The sequence below is a fragment of the Xylocopa sonorina genome, unplaced genomic scaffold (assembly GCF_050948175.1).
Source record: "Xylocopa sonorina isolate GNS202 unplaced genomic scaffold, iyXylSono1_principal scaffold0014, whole genome shotgun sequence".
Classification (NCBI taxonomy): Eukaryota; Metazoa; Arthropoda; class Insecta; order Hymenoptera; family Apidae; genus Xylocopa; species Xylocopa sonorina.
In genome coordinates, this window is record NW_027490090.1 from 1,454,437 (window position 1) to 1,470,307 (window position 15,871).

The window sequence follows — 15,871 nt, forward strand, 5'->3', positions numbered from 1 at the left end:
TTAACGCAGAAATTCTTCTGGTTTCGTTGGCGATTAATCACTGCGCATGCGCGAAGCAGTTCGTCGCGTGAGCGCTTCAAGCGTTGCTCTCACTTGCTCTCTTCTTGTCGCTTTCTCGCTCTTTCTTATAGAACGATTGAAGAGACGTTAAATATCCAGCCATGTTTGAAAATGAAATCTAGGAGAATCTAATATTTATTGGAAAAATTATTTGAGATCGTTTCAGTGTTTTTGGATGAGAATATTTGAAGGATATGATCGATTTAAGAGGATTAATGGCTTATTTAAATATTTTTGTGAATAATTGCAGAGAATTGTTGGTTTGTTTGAATATTTTAATTCAGACACGAATTTAAATTAAATTTTACAATATTTCAATGCATTTTGATCTACTAATTAAATTAATTGAAAAATGAGTGCAATCGTTGAATAATAAAATTATTCTGTAATTATTTTCTCGAACGTAACGAGTATAATATGTATTTTGTATTTCTCATTATACTTTGTTTCTCTTGCATAACATTTTTCAACGTTCTCATATTTTTATAATCATATGTATGTATTTGTAATACAATATTTATATTACATAACATATCTATTTTACATTTTTCTCGAGTTCTGCTTTTTTTCTTATTTTTCAGAGCATCAGAAATAATATTAAATATTAAAAAGAGCAGAAAGATAGAGAACGAGTGAGAAAGCAACAAGTACGCGCATGCGCGTTGGATAGAAAGAGATTTGTTATTGTATACGCTACTTCGTCACTCTCTAAGCTTCTCACGCGCATGCGCGCAACAGTCAAACACGCGTAGCCTGCAATTATGAAACGCACGATTCTTTACAGAAACTTTTCAATCCTTTTTCATAAACTTATAAACAATTACTGACATTAATCTGTAAGATTAGACATCGTACAAGTATATAGAAAGGATTGACAGATAATACAATGAATCTATGCTAGTAATTGAAGAGTGAGTGAGAAAGCAACAAGTACGCACATGCGCGTTAGAGAGAGATACATTCGTCGCTCTCGCAGCTGCCACGCGCATGCGCGCAAGAACCAAACGCGCGTAGCCTGCGATTATAAAACGCACGATTCTTCATCTACTTTCCGTTTCAATCCTTTTTCATAAACTTATCAGCGTTAATGTTCAAGATTACACATCACACGAGTATAAAGAAAGGATTGAAAGATAGTATAATGATTCTATATTAATAATCGAAGAGCAGAAAGTGAGAAAGCAAGGATACTATATATTCTACCTCGTCACTCTCTCAGTTTCTCACGCGCATGCGCGCGTATCCTGCAATTACGAATCGCACAGTTTCTTACAAAAATCTGTCGATCCTTTTTCATAAACTTATAAGCGTTGATCTTTAAGATTAGACATCGCACAAGTGTAAAGTAAGGATTGAAAGATAATATAATGACTCTACACTAATAACAGAGAGCAAATGAGAAAGCAACAAGTACGCGCACGCGCAGAACAGCAAAACGCGCGTAGTCTACAAATTATGAAACGCACAGTACTTTACAGAAACTTTTCAATCCTTTTTTATAAACTTATAAACAATTACTGGCATTAATCTTTAAGATTACACATCGCAGAAGCGTAAAGTAAGGATTGAATGATAAAATGACGCTATACTAATAATTGCAGGGCGAAAAAATAGAGAACGAGTGAGAAAGCGACAAGTATGCGCATGTGCGTTAGGTAGATTCCTTAAAAAAATTTGTCAATCCTTTTTCACAAACTTGCAAGCGTTAATCTTTACGATTACGCACCGTACAAATTAAAGAAAGTTAGAGAAAGGATTGACAGATAAAATGCCTCTACACTAATAATTCCATTAATACAAATATCGAAGTGAAAATGAGATGAGCAGAAATTCCACTTCGAGCACGTTGCAGAAATGTCGAAATGGAGAATAAAATGCACTTCGAGCACGTTATTGGAACGTGTTGAACGCTAGATAGTGTAGTGTAGATAACGAACTCGCCCAGTAATTTAACGGCCATTAGAACCGCGGGGTTAAAGTTGTTTGACCGTATTAGACATTAGCTACACCTTAGCGTCTCCGCGTTTGGCTCGTTAAGTCCCGATCAGTGTCACCAGCCGCGCGTTCCCCCAAAACTTCATCGCGACTAATTGTTGTGAAGGTGGACGGGCGCACTCGAGCAGTGGCCCATCGGAAATTTGTCAATTGCAGGTACGCGGATCGCTCGTACAGATGCCACGCAGATGGTCCTGATAGCTCAAAATTACGGGCCACCGTTCACGAGTTGTTTTCCTCCGTGGTCGCCAGGCCATATTTCTTCGCTCCCAACCACTTTCTTTCTTTTTTTTTTTTTTTTTTTATACAACCACGATACTTAACGTCGTAAAAAAAAAAAACACGCATTTCCTTAACAATAATTCTCTAATGAAAGTTCTCTTCTTTATGTATTTATTTTACGCAATCGTGAATCAGCTGATCGTCGATTCGAACAGAAACAAATGGATCTCTTTATGATTCTTTTTATTCAACGACCAGTTAAAATCGTTAAGAAAACACGTATTTCTTTAACGTAATCGCGAATCAGCTGATCGTTGATTGGAACAGAAAGAAAAATGGATTGTTTGTTACATGATTGCACAGTACGAGGAGATCATTATATAATAATAACAAAATTTGTAATATATTTTTATTAGAATTTTATATTAATTATTTAAATTTTTACATTATTATCTATTAAATTATAAAGTATTTATTTATAAATTATGAAATTATGCAACTTATTTATAATAGATTTATATTCATCTGAATTAAATTCATTTAATTAAAAACTAGATATCTAATAATTTTAATGCAACGAAAAATATTGTATTTAAATTTAATAAAATTAATAAATAAATTTTTCTTTTTTAAATGAATCAGTGTTTTTTCTTCTGCGATACGATAGAGCATTTTAAAAAGAGTTCGATGACCTGTAATATAAAACCATTGAATGTCACAGAAAATAGAAAAATACTCTATATAGGGTGTGAAATATCTAATTTAATCAATTTGTATTTTTGTAAATATAATGAAAATTTGTTGGTAAATTTTCATCTCAGCAATGATATAAAAACCAATTTATTCTCGATATCCAATTAAATCGGCATCTTATCTATAAAACCTGATCCAGGAGTATTCAGAGTTGGACAGCCTCTAAATCTGTCTTATTTATGAGTTAAATAAACCACCGTCGGATCAGAGAATCCCAGGCGTTCTCGCATGCATCTTTTAACGTCGCCATAAACGTCCGCCAGGCGGAGTGGCGTCGTCGCGCGTTTTATATTTCGCTCTTTACAAGAACGTTCTTCCCTTTTTTTTTTATCAGCAACGCAGAGAGGAGCATACTGTCACGTCTGGCAGGTTAATCAGAATTTTTACGGGCCCCAAACTCCGCGCAATCAACATTAACCTTTACTGCCAGCTGCTAATGCGCCAGGGTATTGCGATCCATCAGTATGTGGGTGCATTTTATTAGAACCAGCGGCCATGGACGACCAACTCGGTTCAACCACGCCCAATACACAATGCTACAACGCGTAATCTATCGTTCGAGTCTAATAACTTCCTTGCAGGCTCAGCCACTATCGATCTACGAATTAATAACCGACTCCATTTCGACCAGTCACTCTGGTTAAAAATACCAGGGTCAACGACTTGTTTGCTCGCTGAAACGGTCACCAAAATTTCTAGAATTATTTGAAACTTTTATAGACAAATTATGGTTGCCATTTGCCAACGTTTAGTTTCAGTTTGGTCTGATTGGGAATTAATTTGGATAGAGAATGATCCTTGATGATTTGTATTTTTTGGACGCATGTTTTGGTAGCTTTTGGGCAGTGCAGTAATTAAAGACAGTTTTGACAAGGTTTTGGTACGTGTTTCGTATTTTTTATATCGATATTTAAAGTTCGATATATCGATATTTAAAGTTCGATATATCGATATTTTGAAAACGATTATGTTTCTTATCGATATATCAATATTTGAAGTTCGATGTATCGATATTTAAAGTTCGATATATCGATATTTAAAGTTCGATGTATCGATATTTAAAGTTCGATGTATCGATATTTAAAGTTCGATATATCGATATTTAAAGTTCGATGTATCGATATTTAAAGTTCGATATATCGATATTTAAAGTTCGATATATCGATATTTAAAGTTCGATATATCGATATTTAAAGTTCGATATATCGATATTTAAAGTTCGATATATCGATATTTAAAGTTCGATATATCGATATTTAAAGTTCGATATATCGATATTTAAAGTTCGATATATCGATATTTAAAGTTCGATATATCGATATTTAAAGGTCGATATATCGATATTTAAAGTTCGATATATCGATAATTTGAAAACAATTGTTTCTTATCGGTATATCGATATTTAAAGTTCGATATATCGATATTTTGAAAACGATTATGTCTCTTATCGATATATCGATATTTGAAGTTCGATTTTTTGAAAACTATCGTTTGTTATCGATATATCGACATTTAAAGGTCTTTATGTTTGTATATAGCATTCGAAATTTGAAATTTAAATTTGTGGAGGCTATAGTAAACGATAGATTTGTTTATTGGAATATAAAAAGTAATTGTTGAACAAAATCAGAATTTCGAAAGAGAAAATGGTGCTGTGTGTTGGTACGTAGCATTCGAAATTTGAAATTTGAAATTCGAATTTTGTTGAGGATATAACAAATAAACGACAGATGTTCATTGGGATATAAAATGAACGCTGGGGAAATAAATATTCAGAGTCTATACCAACGACGACTCGAAACCCAATCTTGCATAGCGAGAAGATAGTTGTTTCGCAACTAACGTGAACTTCTGCGAACGCAACTCCTGCGACTCAATCGGCTGATATTAATGTGGCTGTTCTATGTAGAACGTGTACGGAATAAGTCGAACAAAAAATGAAATTAGACGATATTAATCATGAGAAATATGTATTATTCTATATGATGATCGATGTGTTACCAAGTCAAACATAATCTACCTTTTTCTTCAATTGGAAATCGTTTGCAGTTAAAAAACAAATATTAAATTCGCCAAGAGAAAACAAGATATTGCTTTTTACGGTTTAATATCTTCTACTGGATTTTTTTAATGCCAGTATGATCGTGTTTGAAAGAGTATAATGCTCTTATTTCGTTCAACAGAAAACTTTCCCCCTTATACTGTTTTAAACAATCTTTCTTTCTTCTCTTTGCAAGTATCTTTCATTTTCTTTAACTAAAACTCGTTACCCTTCCCTCTGCACCTTCGTTAACTCTTTCTTTCTCCTATTAGTGGACTCTTGCAAGGTCGCCACGTGGATGAAACGCGCCTTTCGCTTTGACGTTCGATATTTAAAATTTTGAACGTTGATAGTTTCGATATATCGAACTTTAAATATCGATATATCGAACTTCAAATATCGAACTTTAAATATCGATATATCGAACTTCAAATATCGAACTTTAAATATCGATATATCGAACTTCAAATATCGAACTTTAAATATCGATATATCGAACTTTAAATATCGATATATCGAACTTCAAATATCGAACTTTAAATATCGATATATCGAACTTCAAATATCGAACTTTAAATATCGATATATCGAACTTCAAATATCGAACTTTAAATATCGATATATCGAACTTTAAATATCGATATATCGAACTTTAAATATCGATATATCGAACTTCAAATATCGAACTTTAAATATCGGTATATCGAACTTCAAATATCGATATATCGATAAGAAACATAATCGTTTTAAAAATATCGATATATCGAATTTCAAATACCGATATATCGAACTTTAAATATCGGTATATCGAACTTTAAATATCGGTATATCGAACTTCAAATGTCGATATATCGATAACAAAGAATTGTTTTCAAAAAATCGATACATCAAAATTTAAATAAAATATCGACATATTGATAAGAAAGATAATTATCTTCAAACTATCGATACATCGAACATTAAATGTCGACACATCGCTACCCTATTAGTCGCCTCTTACGACAAGCAGGAAATACTGCAGGTGTATTCTAATTCAACAAATCAAAGACTCAATTACTTAACAGTATAAAAACCAATTTAAACAACCTCTCGCATAGACTTACATTAAAAAAAAAAAAAAAAAAAACAAAACGCCAAGTTCTTTCTGTGCATTCTACATTCTCCAATAGAAATCATTCGATCGCCCACAGTGGCATATTATTATATTGTTAAAAGGAAGATGTAACAGACAAAACCCACACTTTGGTCGATCAGAAGCCTCTCAGACACTTCTCAGGCAATTTCACTTTTTAAATACATTGATAACAAGACGATGCAACAGACAAAACCCACACTTTGGTCGATCAGAAGCCTCTCAGCCTCCTCAGAAACAGTTTCACCCTTTAAAGCCCCAGCAGCAGGCGCAGGTATCCTGTCTGCAAGCGCGCAACATCGGCGTACAACGCGAGAGAGCGTATAATACATAATGTTTCTTGCCCGTTCCATAGAGCGTACAAGGTTTCGGTTTCGTACATCCATCTCCCGTGTCATAAGCAGGCCAGCGTTCCTCCGCTCGCCTACAGCTAAAACATTGTCGATTTTTCTTGCATAGGTGTTACGCGTTTTTGATAAATGGTCAGCTGGTCGAGGAGCCAGCGAAGTAGAAAAGCAGCCAAGACGAGTGCCTGTGGCGCGGTCCCTCTTCGTCTTCGATTCCTTCCACGGCTATTCAGCCTTGATTAACCTCTGCGCTGGTTAATATGCACTTTAATCGCTATTCGTTGGACGTAAACTAATTCGCGAGCCCCTTAACGGGCCAACGCATCGCTCTTCCTTAAAGTCGACTCCAATTCTCGCATAAACCCATACTTTCCTGCAGAATTCCTCGATGAACCTTCTGTTCTTTCGTGCCAGATGCATCAACGATCACAGCACGGATTCAGGAAGAGCATTGTATCTCTCTGCAAGGTTCTTTTTAGACGAAGGCACTTCCGTTTGGGACATCCGACAAGCAGTTGTTTATTTCAGCAGAGAAGACTCTGATTCTGTCTGGCGTTCGAGATTTAATTTATACGTTTTTTAACGTGATTGATGCATTAGTTATGGCTGATTTAACTGAAGCAGCGGAGGTGAACAATAAAAGAGCCTGTCCTTGCCGTCTCCATCAACGCTTCCTCGAAAAGGCGCGCCGCATTAATATCGATCAGCTATCTTGAAAGGAATGTCACATCAATATCAATTAATCCAGCGAGTAATAAAGCGTGCTACGAGGAAGGGAACCTCGTTCTTTCATCCAGTCGATACACCTCGCACTTCCACGGCCATTTAACCCCTGACTGCGATCATCGAGTCGTACACCATCGTGCACAGTAATCATAGACGTGTACCACGAAAATTGCCAATAATTGGATGATTGATAATCGATATTTCTCAGAGCTCCGGGTTAGGTGTATATTTAGGCCAGTCGTACGGAGCCAGCGAAAATTTCTAATTATCGCTTGACTGATAATCGATAACTGATATTTCTCGATGCTAAGGCAATTGTGGGGTACATCTGGGTTTCGTTACTGTCGCGAAAATTGATGATCATTGGCTGATGGATTATCGATCCCTGATGTTTCGCCATGCTAAGTTTAGGGTGGTTATATTTAGGTTATGTTTGTATCACCATGAGTTTTTATATTTGAAAGATTGGTAATTGTTGGGAGATATTTGTCAGAGTTAGAGAGATTATGTTAGTAATTTAAACAGTTTTAATAATTGAACTATTAATCAAAGATTGGAGATAGTTCTAAAAGTTAGGTTAAGTTTGGTTAGGTTAGTAACACAAGCTTTTATTGAGATATATATTGAGGTTATGTTAGTAACACAGACATTTCTAATAATTGAACTATTGATAGTCGATAGTAGATATTTCTAAAAGTTAAGTTAAAATTATGGCATATATAGGTTAGGTTAGTATTACGAAGATATCTAACAATTGAATGATTAATAATCGATGGTAGATAGGTTATGTTTCGTATATATTTAGGATATGTTACTACTATGACAATTTTTAGTAATTAGATGATTGATAATCGATAGTAGATAGGTTATGTTACTACCACGACAATTTTTAGTAATTGAATGATAGGTAATCGATAGTTATCGATAGTTATTGATAGTAATCGATAGTAATCGTAGCTAAGTGATCGATAGTTATCGATAGTAATTGATAGTAATTGATAGCAATCGATAGTAATCGTAGTTAAGTAATCTATAGTTATCGATAATTATCGATAGTAATCGACAGTAATCGATAGTTATCGATAGTTATTGACAGTAATCGATAGTAATCGTAGCTAAGTTATCGATTGTTATCGATAGTAATCGACAGTAATCGATAGTTATCGATAGTAATCGATAGTTATCGATAGTAATCGATAGTAATCGATAGTTATCGGTAGTAATCGATTGTTATCGATAGTAATCGACAGTAATCGATAGTTATCGATAGTAATCGATAGTTATCGATAGTAACCGGTAGTTATCGATAGTAATCGATAGTTATCGTAGTAATCGGTAGTAATCGATAGTTATCGATAGTAATCGATAGTTATCGATAGTAATCGACAGTAATCGACAGTAATCGATAGTTATCGATAGTAATCGATAGTTATCGATAGTAATCGATAGTGATCGATAGTAATCGATAGTAATCGATAGTTATCGACAGTAATCGATAGTTATCGATAGTAATCGTAGCTAAGTTATCGATAGTAATCGTAGCTAAGTTATCGATAGTTATCGATAGTAATCGACAATAATCGATAGTTATTGACAGTAATCGATAGTAATCGTAGCTAAGTTATCGATAATTAGCGATAGTAATCGATAGTTATCGATAGTTATCGATAGTAATCGATAGTTATCGATAGCTTTCGATAGTAATCGTAGCTAGGTTATGTTTCATATATAATTAGGTTATGTTACTACAACGACAATTTTTAGTAATTAGATTACTAATAATAGATAATATTTATATCACAAAAATAGCTAATTAAATAATTCAATTAAATCCGTAACAGATGCTTCTCAAACTTGGAGATTAACCGTGCTATAAATAAAAGTTAGGTTAGGTACAATACACAATTAGGTTATGTCAGCAATACTACGTTACAATCACGAGAATAGCTAATTGAACGATCGAATTAAATCCGTAACAGATACTTCTCTTTAAAAAAAACGAATAAACGTTTAAAAATGGAACAAGTTAATTCAGCTCCAGCGGATATTACAAATTTAATTTCCTAACCACAAATATATACATATTCCTGATCAATTCACCCCCATCGCGTTCTATAGTTGTACAACATCGTTTACGTTAACGTTTCATAACACTATTATTAATTTCTGCGGCACCAGCGATAAATTCCCGTTAATATTTCGGTTTATCTCAAATACAGAATTATAACCTTCAAATATAACCAGTGGTCTGTATAATTATAACTACGACCCGGCTAATGGGACTAAATAAACGAACAATCTCTAATTAATTCGCGATCCCCCTCGCTAAGCAACGCGAGAAAAAGTAAACTCGTTAACCAGCGCGCGCGTGCGCTCGCGAATTTATTTACATCATTCTATTAATTGCAGAATTAAATATTAACAGCGCGGAGAACGGAGAACCCTTTTGTATTTAAACCCTGGCGCGTATAATGAAAAGTATCGCGGACACACGATACAGTGGAAATGATTTGGAAGCGGAGAATGGATTTCTGTATCGCGTTGCTGGCCGCCCAAGATTGCGCCAATTAAATTTAACGGTGTTACATCAATACGAACGATTCCTAATTAAAACGCGCGTTTGTACGTCGACGAGACGCGCAAATCGGATTTAAAACGCGACGCACTGGCTGGGATAGCCGAAACGCGGAAATCTCTTCGCGATGTCGACGAGCTCGTGGAAGAGAAAAGAAAAAAAAAGGGCTCGCAGAGATTTTCATGCGATATCGCGCGAGCAGAACTTCTTTTTCATTCGACGAATGCCAAGAGCTGGTGGCATACTGAATTTACTTTGCTGCTGGATAAGTGCCTCCATCCAACCTGCCCGTCGTTCATTCAGTCGGCTATTTAATTAGTCATTGAATGCGAGACTGAGACGTATTTAAAAATATGTCGTGGAAGAACGGCTCGCAGACCTTTTTAAACCGCTGAAACATTTCGCTGTCTGAGTGAAACGCTTGTATCGAACGAAGAGAGCTTTAGTTATTCTGCGTTAAGCAGATACCTTTGGTTTTAGTTGATTTTGGTGCGTCGAGTTGAGAACCACTTAGATGTAGGTTTCTTCGAAATTAAGAGAACATTTTTTAACAATTTCACTGAAGAGAATTGTTTCAAGATGGAGTCAATAAATTTTTGTTTTATTTGCATTGTAAGTTGAGAACCACTGAGATACAGATTTTTTTAAATTAGGAGAAATTTTTTTAACAATTCTAGCGAAAAGAATTGTTTCAAGATGGAGTCAATAAATTTTTGTTTTATTTGCATTGTAAGTTGAGAACCACTGAGATACAGATTTTTTCTTTAAATTAGGAGAAATTTTTTTAACAATTTCAGTGAAAAGAATTGTTTCGAGATGGACTTAATAAATCTTTAATTTCATTGCATGTTAAGTTGAGAACCACTGAAGCACGTTTTTCTGGAATCAAACAATTTTTGACGAATTCAAAAATTTTTTAATCATTCCAGTGAAAAGGATTATTTCAAGTTGGAGTCAATAAATTTTAGTTTCATTTGCATTGCAAATTGAGAACCACTGAGATACAATCGAGTTTTCCTCGAAATTAATCGAAAATTATTAAACAAATTCAGTGAAAAAAATTGTTTCAAAATGGACTTAATGAATCTTCAATTTTATTGCATATCAAGTTGAGAACCACTGAAATGCGTTTTTCTGGAATTAATAACAAATTTTTGATGAATTCAAAAAAATTTCGATTCTAGTGAAAGAATTATTTCAAGATGGAGTCAATAAGAGATTTCAATTTTATTTGCATTGCAGGTTGAGAACCACTGAGGTGCGCATTTTCCTCAAATTTACCAAAAATTTTTAAACAATTTCACTGAAGAGAATCAAATAAAAAATTAACGCAATAACTTTAAATTTCATTTGCATTGCAAGTTGAGAACCACTGAAGAAATTCTATTTGCATTGAAAGTTGAGAACCACCTTCTACTAAAATTAATCAAGAATTTTTAAACAATCCCAGTGAAAAGAATTATTTTAAGATGAACTCAACTTTAAATTTTATTTGCAATGCAAGTTGAGAACCACTGAAGAAATTTTATTTGCATTACAAGTTAAAAACCACCGTTTTCTAAAATTAATAATAAAAATTTTTTAACAATTCTAGCGAAAAGAATTATTTCAAAATAAATCCAATAACTTTCAATTCCATTGCACATGAAATTGAGAACCACTGAAGTGTACACAATCTCCCAAAATTACTCAAAAACCATTAAACAACTCCAGCTCAAAGAAATTACATCAAGATAGCCAAATCCACTTTCATCGTACCAAATCAAGAACCAACTCAAAAACCACTGAGACATTGTTCAATTTCCAGATTAGCTCCACGAACTCCCACTTTAATTGAGAACCGCTAAGAAACAGACGTATCGCCAAAGCAATAGACACAAAAAAAATTCGCAAACAGTTCAAGAGAAAGGTTTGAGAGGGCCACGATAATCGAGTAAAATGTTTCGAGTGAACACAACGGGAGCAAAGTAAATCAAGGAACGAAGAGAAGTAAAGGGGTAGAGGATTTGATGTATTTCCAAAGTTTCGGGGATTTTAGTGTCGCGATTATATATCGAGGCGCGCAGGGTTTAGTCGGAGATTGAGTCGGGGATCATAATTCTTGGCAGTCGTAACGTTCAGCTGCAGACTGGCTGGCCCGTGCATTTCATAGGCCGCCAGATGTTACATACCTACATATCAGCGCGCACCGCTTCACGTGCGCTTCACGTATTCATTACTAAATTACGCCCACAACACGGCTCTATGGGAGAGGGACGCGTTTCAACCGCGAATCGCCGATAGCGTATAAAACAACCGCCGCCCACCAGTCCCGCCTGTTTGTTTTCCGCGATCCGGCTCGTGTCTGCGGGCGAAACGCCGCGTGCAACATTTAAGAACCGTCCTCGAGTCAACGGGGACACGACAATAATTCCTGCGCGCACTGAGTTTCTTCCATTTATCCGTGGAACGTCATAACTCTCGTTCGTGTCTGAAAAACAATGCTGCGTTGTTCTTTCTGGTTTTGTACCAATTTCGAGTTGATGCGTTTGGGAACCACTGAGATGTTTGTTCGATGGAAATTGAATTTTAAAGCGATACAAGTCGCTTCTTCGAAAATGACGATTTCAGTCGTAACTTTTCGTTTTTATAGAAACTTGTTGATCGATCAGTTGAGAACCACTGAGATGTTGCTCGACAGAAATTAAATTTGAAAATTGTGCAAGCCACTTTTTTGAAAATGAAGATTTAAATAGTATTTCCTCGTTTTAAACAAAGTTGTAAATTTATAAGTTGAGAACCACTGAGAGGTTTGTTCGATAGAAACTAAAATTGAAAATTACACGAGTCACAAGGCTTTTTCGGAAATAACGATTTAAATGGGATCTGTTCTTGTTTCAAGTAAACTTGTAAATTGATAGGTTGAGAACCACTGAGATGTTTGTTCGACAGAAATTAAATTTGAAAATGACACGAATCGAAAACCAATATCGAAAGAAAATAACGATTTAAATGATAGCTCTTGGTTTTAAACAAAATTGTAAATCGATGAGTTGAGAACCACTGACAAGTTGCTTGACAGAAATGAAATTTCAAAATAACACGAGTCTCCTTTTTCGAAAATGACGATTTAAAATGGGATCAATTCGTTTTAAACAAACTTGTAAATTGAAAAGTTGAGAACCACTGGAATGTTTGTTCAATAGAAATTAAATTTGAAATTGACACGAATCACAAGGCTTTAAAAAAAAACGATTTAAATAGTATCTGTTCGATTTAAACAAACTTGTAAACGAACAAGTTGAGAACCACTGAGATGTTTGTTCCACAAAAATTAAATTTGAAAATGACACGTGTCGTTTTTTCGAAAATGATTTAAGTCGTAAACTCTTTGTCTTAAAGAAAATTGTAAATCGATAAGTTGAGAACCACTGAGATAGTGTCCGAAAAACAGTTTTACTAACAATAATAATAATAATAATTACTGTTTGATAGTATCTGCTTATTTCAGAATTTAAAAAATCGATAAGTTGAGAACCACTGAGAGTGTTCAAAAAAACAATTTGCTAACAATAATAATAATAACAATAATAATAATAATTACTATTTAATAATATCTCTTCGTTTCAAACAAACTTGTAAATCGACAAGTTGAGAACCACTGAGATAGTGTAAAAAAAAAAACAATTTTATTAACAACAATAACAATAATAATTGCTATTTAATAACATCTCCTCGTTTCAACCAAAATTTTGTCAATCGATAAATCGAGAACCACTGAGATAACGTCCCAACGTGCTTTTGTTAATTAATGAACATAACGAACGTGGCATAAGTCGAGTGAACGATCGCATTAATCGCGATTTAATCTCGAATAAACATACCGAGAACCACTGAATAGAACACATTACATAATCATCTATTTTCAGGACGATTAATAAAAGTGTTCGTCTAATTATTCACTTTGAACTATCCGATAATTTAAGGCTGAATTAGGGATTGGAATAGAAGACACCGCCAGACAGTTCGATATTCGAGCATAATGCTGAATTTAATTAGGTGTCATTGCAGAACGATTCGCACAATTCCCTCCTCGTCTCGCCTTTGCTTTTCATGCACAGAACTTCGCGTAATCCTACAATCCAAAAGCCAGCAAAAAAACAAAGCACTGTTTTAAAAACATAAATTCATTCGTTACTCGTTAAATTCCATCTCGTCCAACAAGATGTCAAGAAAAAACTCTCTACGATTTTTCTAATTACCCAAGCAAGACTCGAACGACTCGACGAGCGGCAGAGAAGACACGTGAAAAATTGTGGAGCGCAGTTATTCGATAGAAAAGATTTCATGGAGGTAACGAAGAAAGCCCATGGCAACTCGGAGGTAGATAAAATTTGATTTACTGCGAATTTGCGAAACGGTGGAGGGGAAAAAGTTGGTAACTAAACCGGACACGATCGTTTCACGATCGACGAGGGCGGGTAAGAAACTTTTAGCATCGTATCGGAGGTTTCGCCAGGCCTTCGAACATCGATATCGAACAAGATCAGAACTTAAGGCAATTGCGCACTGATACAACAAAGGGCATCGTCTAACGCGGTTATACCTCGTAAGCGAAATTCTATTGCTATATCCCATCTCGAGGGTCTATATTGCCCTCTCATCCCGTCCTCCTCCTCCGTTTCATCGAGCATCCACTCTGCCCGTCTTATTTCCACGCGTTCCCTCCCCTTTCTGAGCTATCTTTCGCTTTCTCTCTATCAATACACCGGATCTAATCTACTTTACCAACAAATAGTGTTCACGTTCCCCAGACAATGGTTTTCTCTCGTCGTCTCCATTCGATGCACCAACGCTGTTCTTCATTCTTTTACGACCAATCATTTACTTGTGCCTTTTTAAGTCCAACGTCTACCATTTAAGTGACCAACAGTGGTCCTGAAAAACCAGACTTTTCTGCTAGATATTCAATTATTTCACCATTTAAAGATGCTCAATCGTAATTTCAGTAAATATGGAATATATGTACCAAATTTGGTAAAGATAGGCCCCTTTTTAAGTCCAATATCTACCATTTAAATGACCAACAGTGACCTTACCTATTGTCCCTAAAAAACCAGACTTTTCTTGCAAATATTAAATTATTTTACCATTTTATGATGCTCAATCGTAATTTTAATACATACAGGATGTAAATACCAAATTTGGAACTAATAGGCCCATTAGAAGCAGAGAAAATTGTATTCTGACCCTGCTCGCACTCTCCCCCCTCTAACTCCCTCAAATTTTGAAAAAACCTAAAACAACTGGCGTCTATGGATAAAGAAGCTCCCAATACAAAACTGTACCAAATTTCAACGCGATTGGTCCATCCATTCCTAAGATACACGACTTTTTCTTACTCCAACAGTGAACTTTTTCAAGTTTCTCTTATTGCATTCAACTTTTTTTCAAATAAACTCATATTTCTTTCATTATAAATTAATGTGGAGCTACTGTGGAGTCCCAGAGATGCCTAGACTTCATCAAAATTAAATTAGAGGCGTTATTATTACAGTTAAACCTTCATACAATCGCGATAACTGCGCTTACTCCCAAGTATTCCGCGCAATGGCGCCTGTTTCTTGACAAACAGCACCTCCGTCGGTAAGTACGCGACCCAACCCTTCCCTTTATCACTGTTCATCAGCCAAACCCAAGGACAAGTCGATAATTGCTCTGTCAATCAGCTGTACCATCGAAAACAGAGTCCAGACATAACCGACAGAGCAATTGGACTCAAACAATACTGCTTATCGGTCAGAACAATCGCGAAAACATGCATTGTATCCGCTGTACAGCTCAAATTAAACCTGTAGCCAGCTTTTAAGATGAAAATTCGACGCCAATTAAATTCCTGAACGAAATTAGAATATTTTTAAGGAAAGCAGAGGAGTTCTCGTTTAAAATCCACCCTGTGGCGATATTGATCCGGTTTTGTGGACGCAGAACCGTCTGATCGACGACGATTCTCTGCCTAATTGATTCGCGCAGGCAATCTC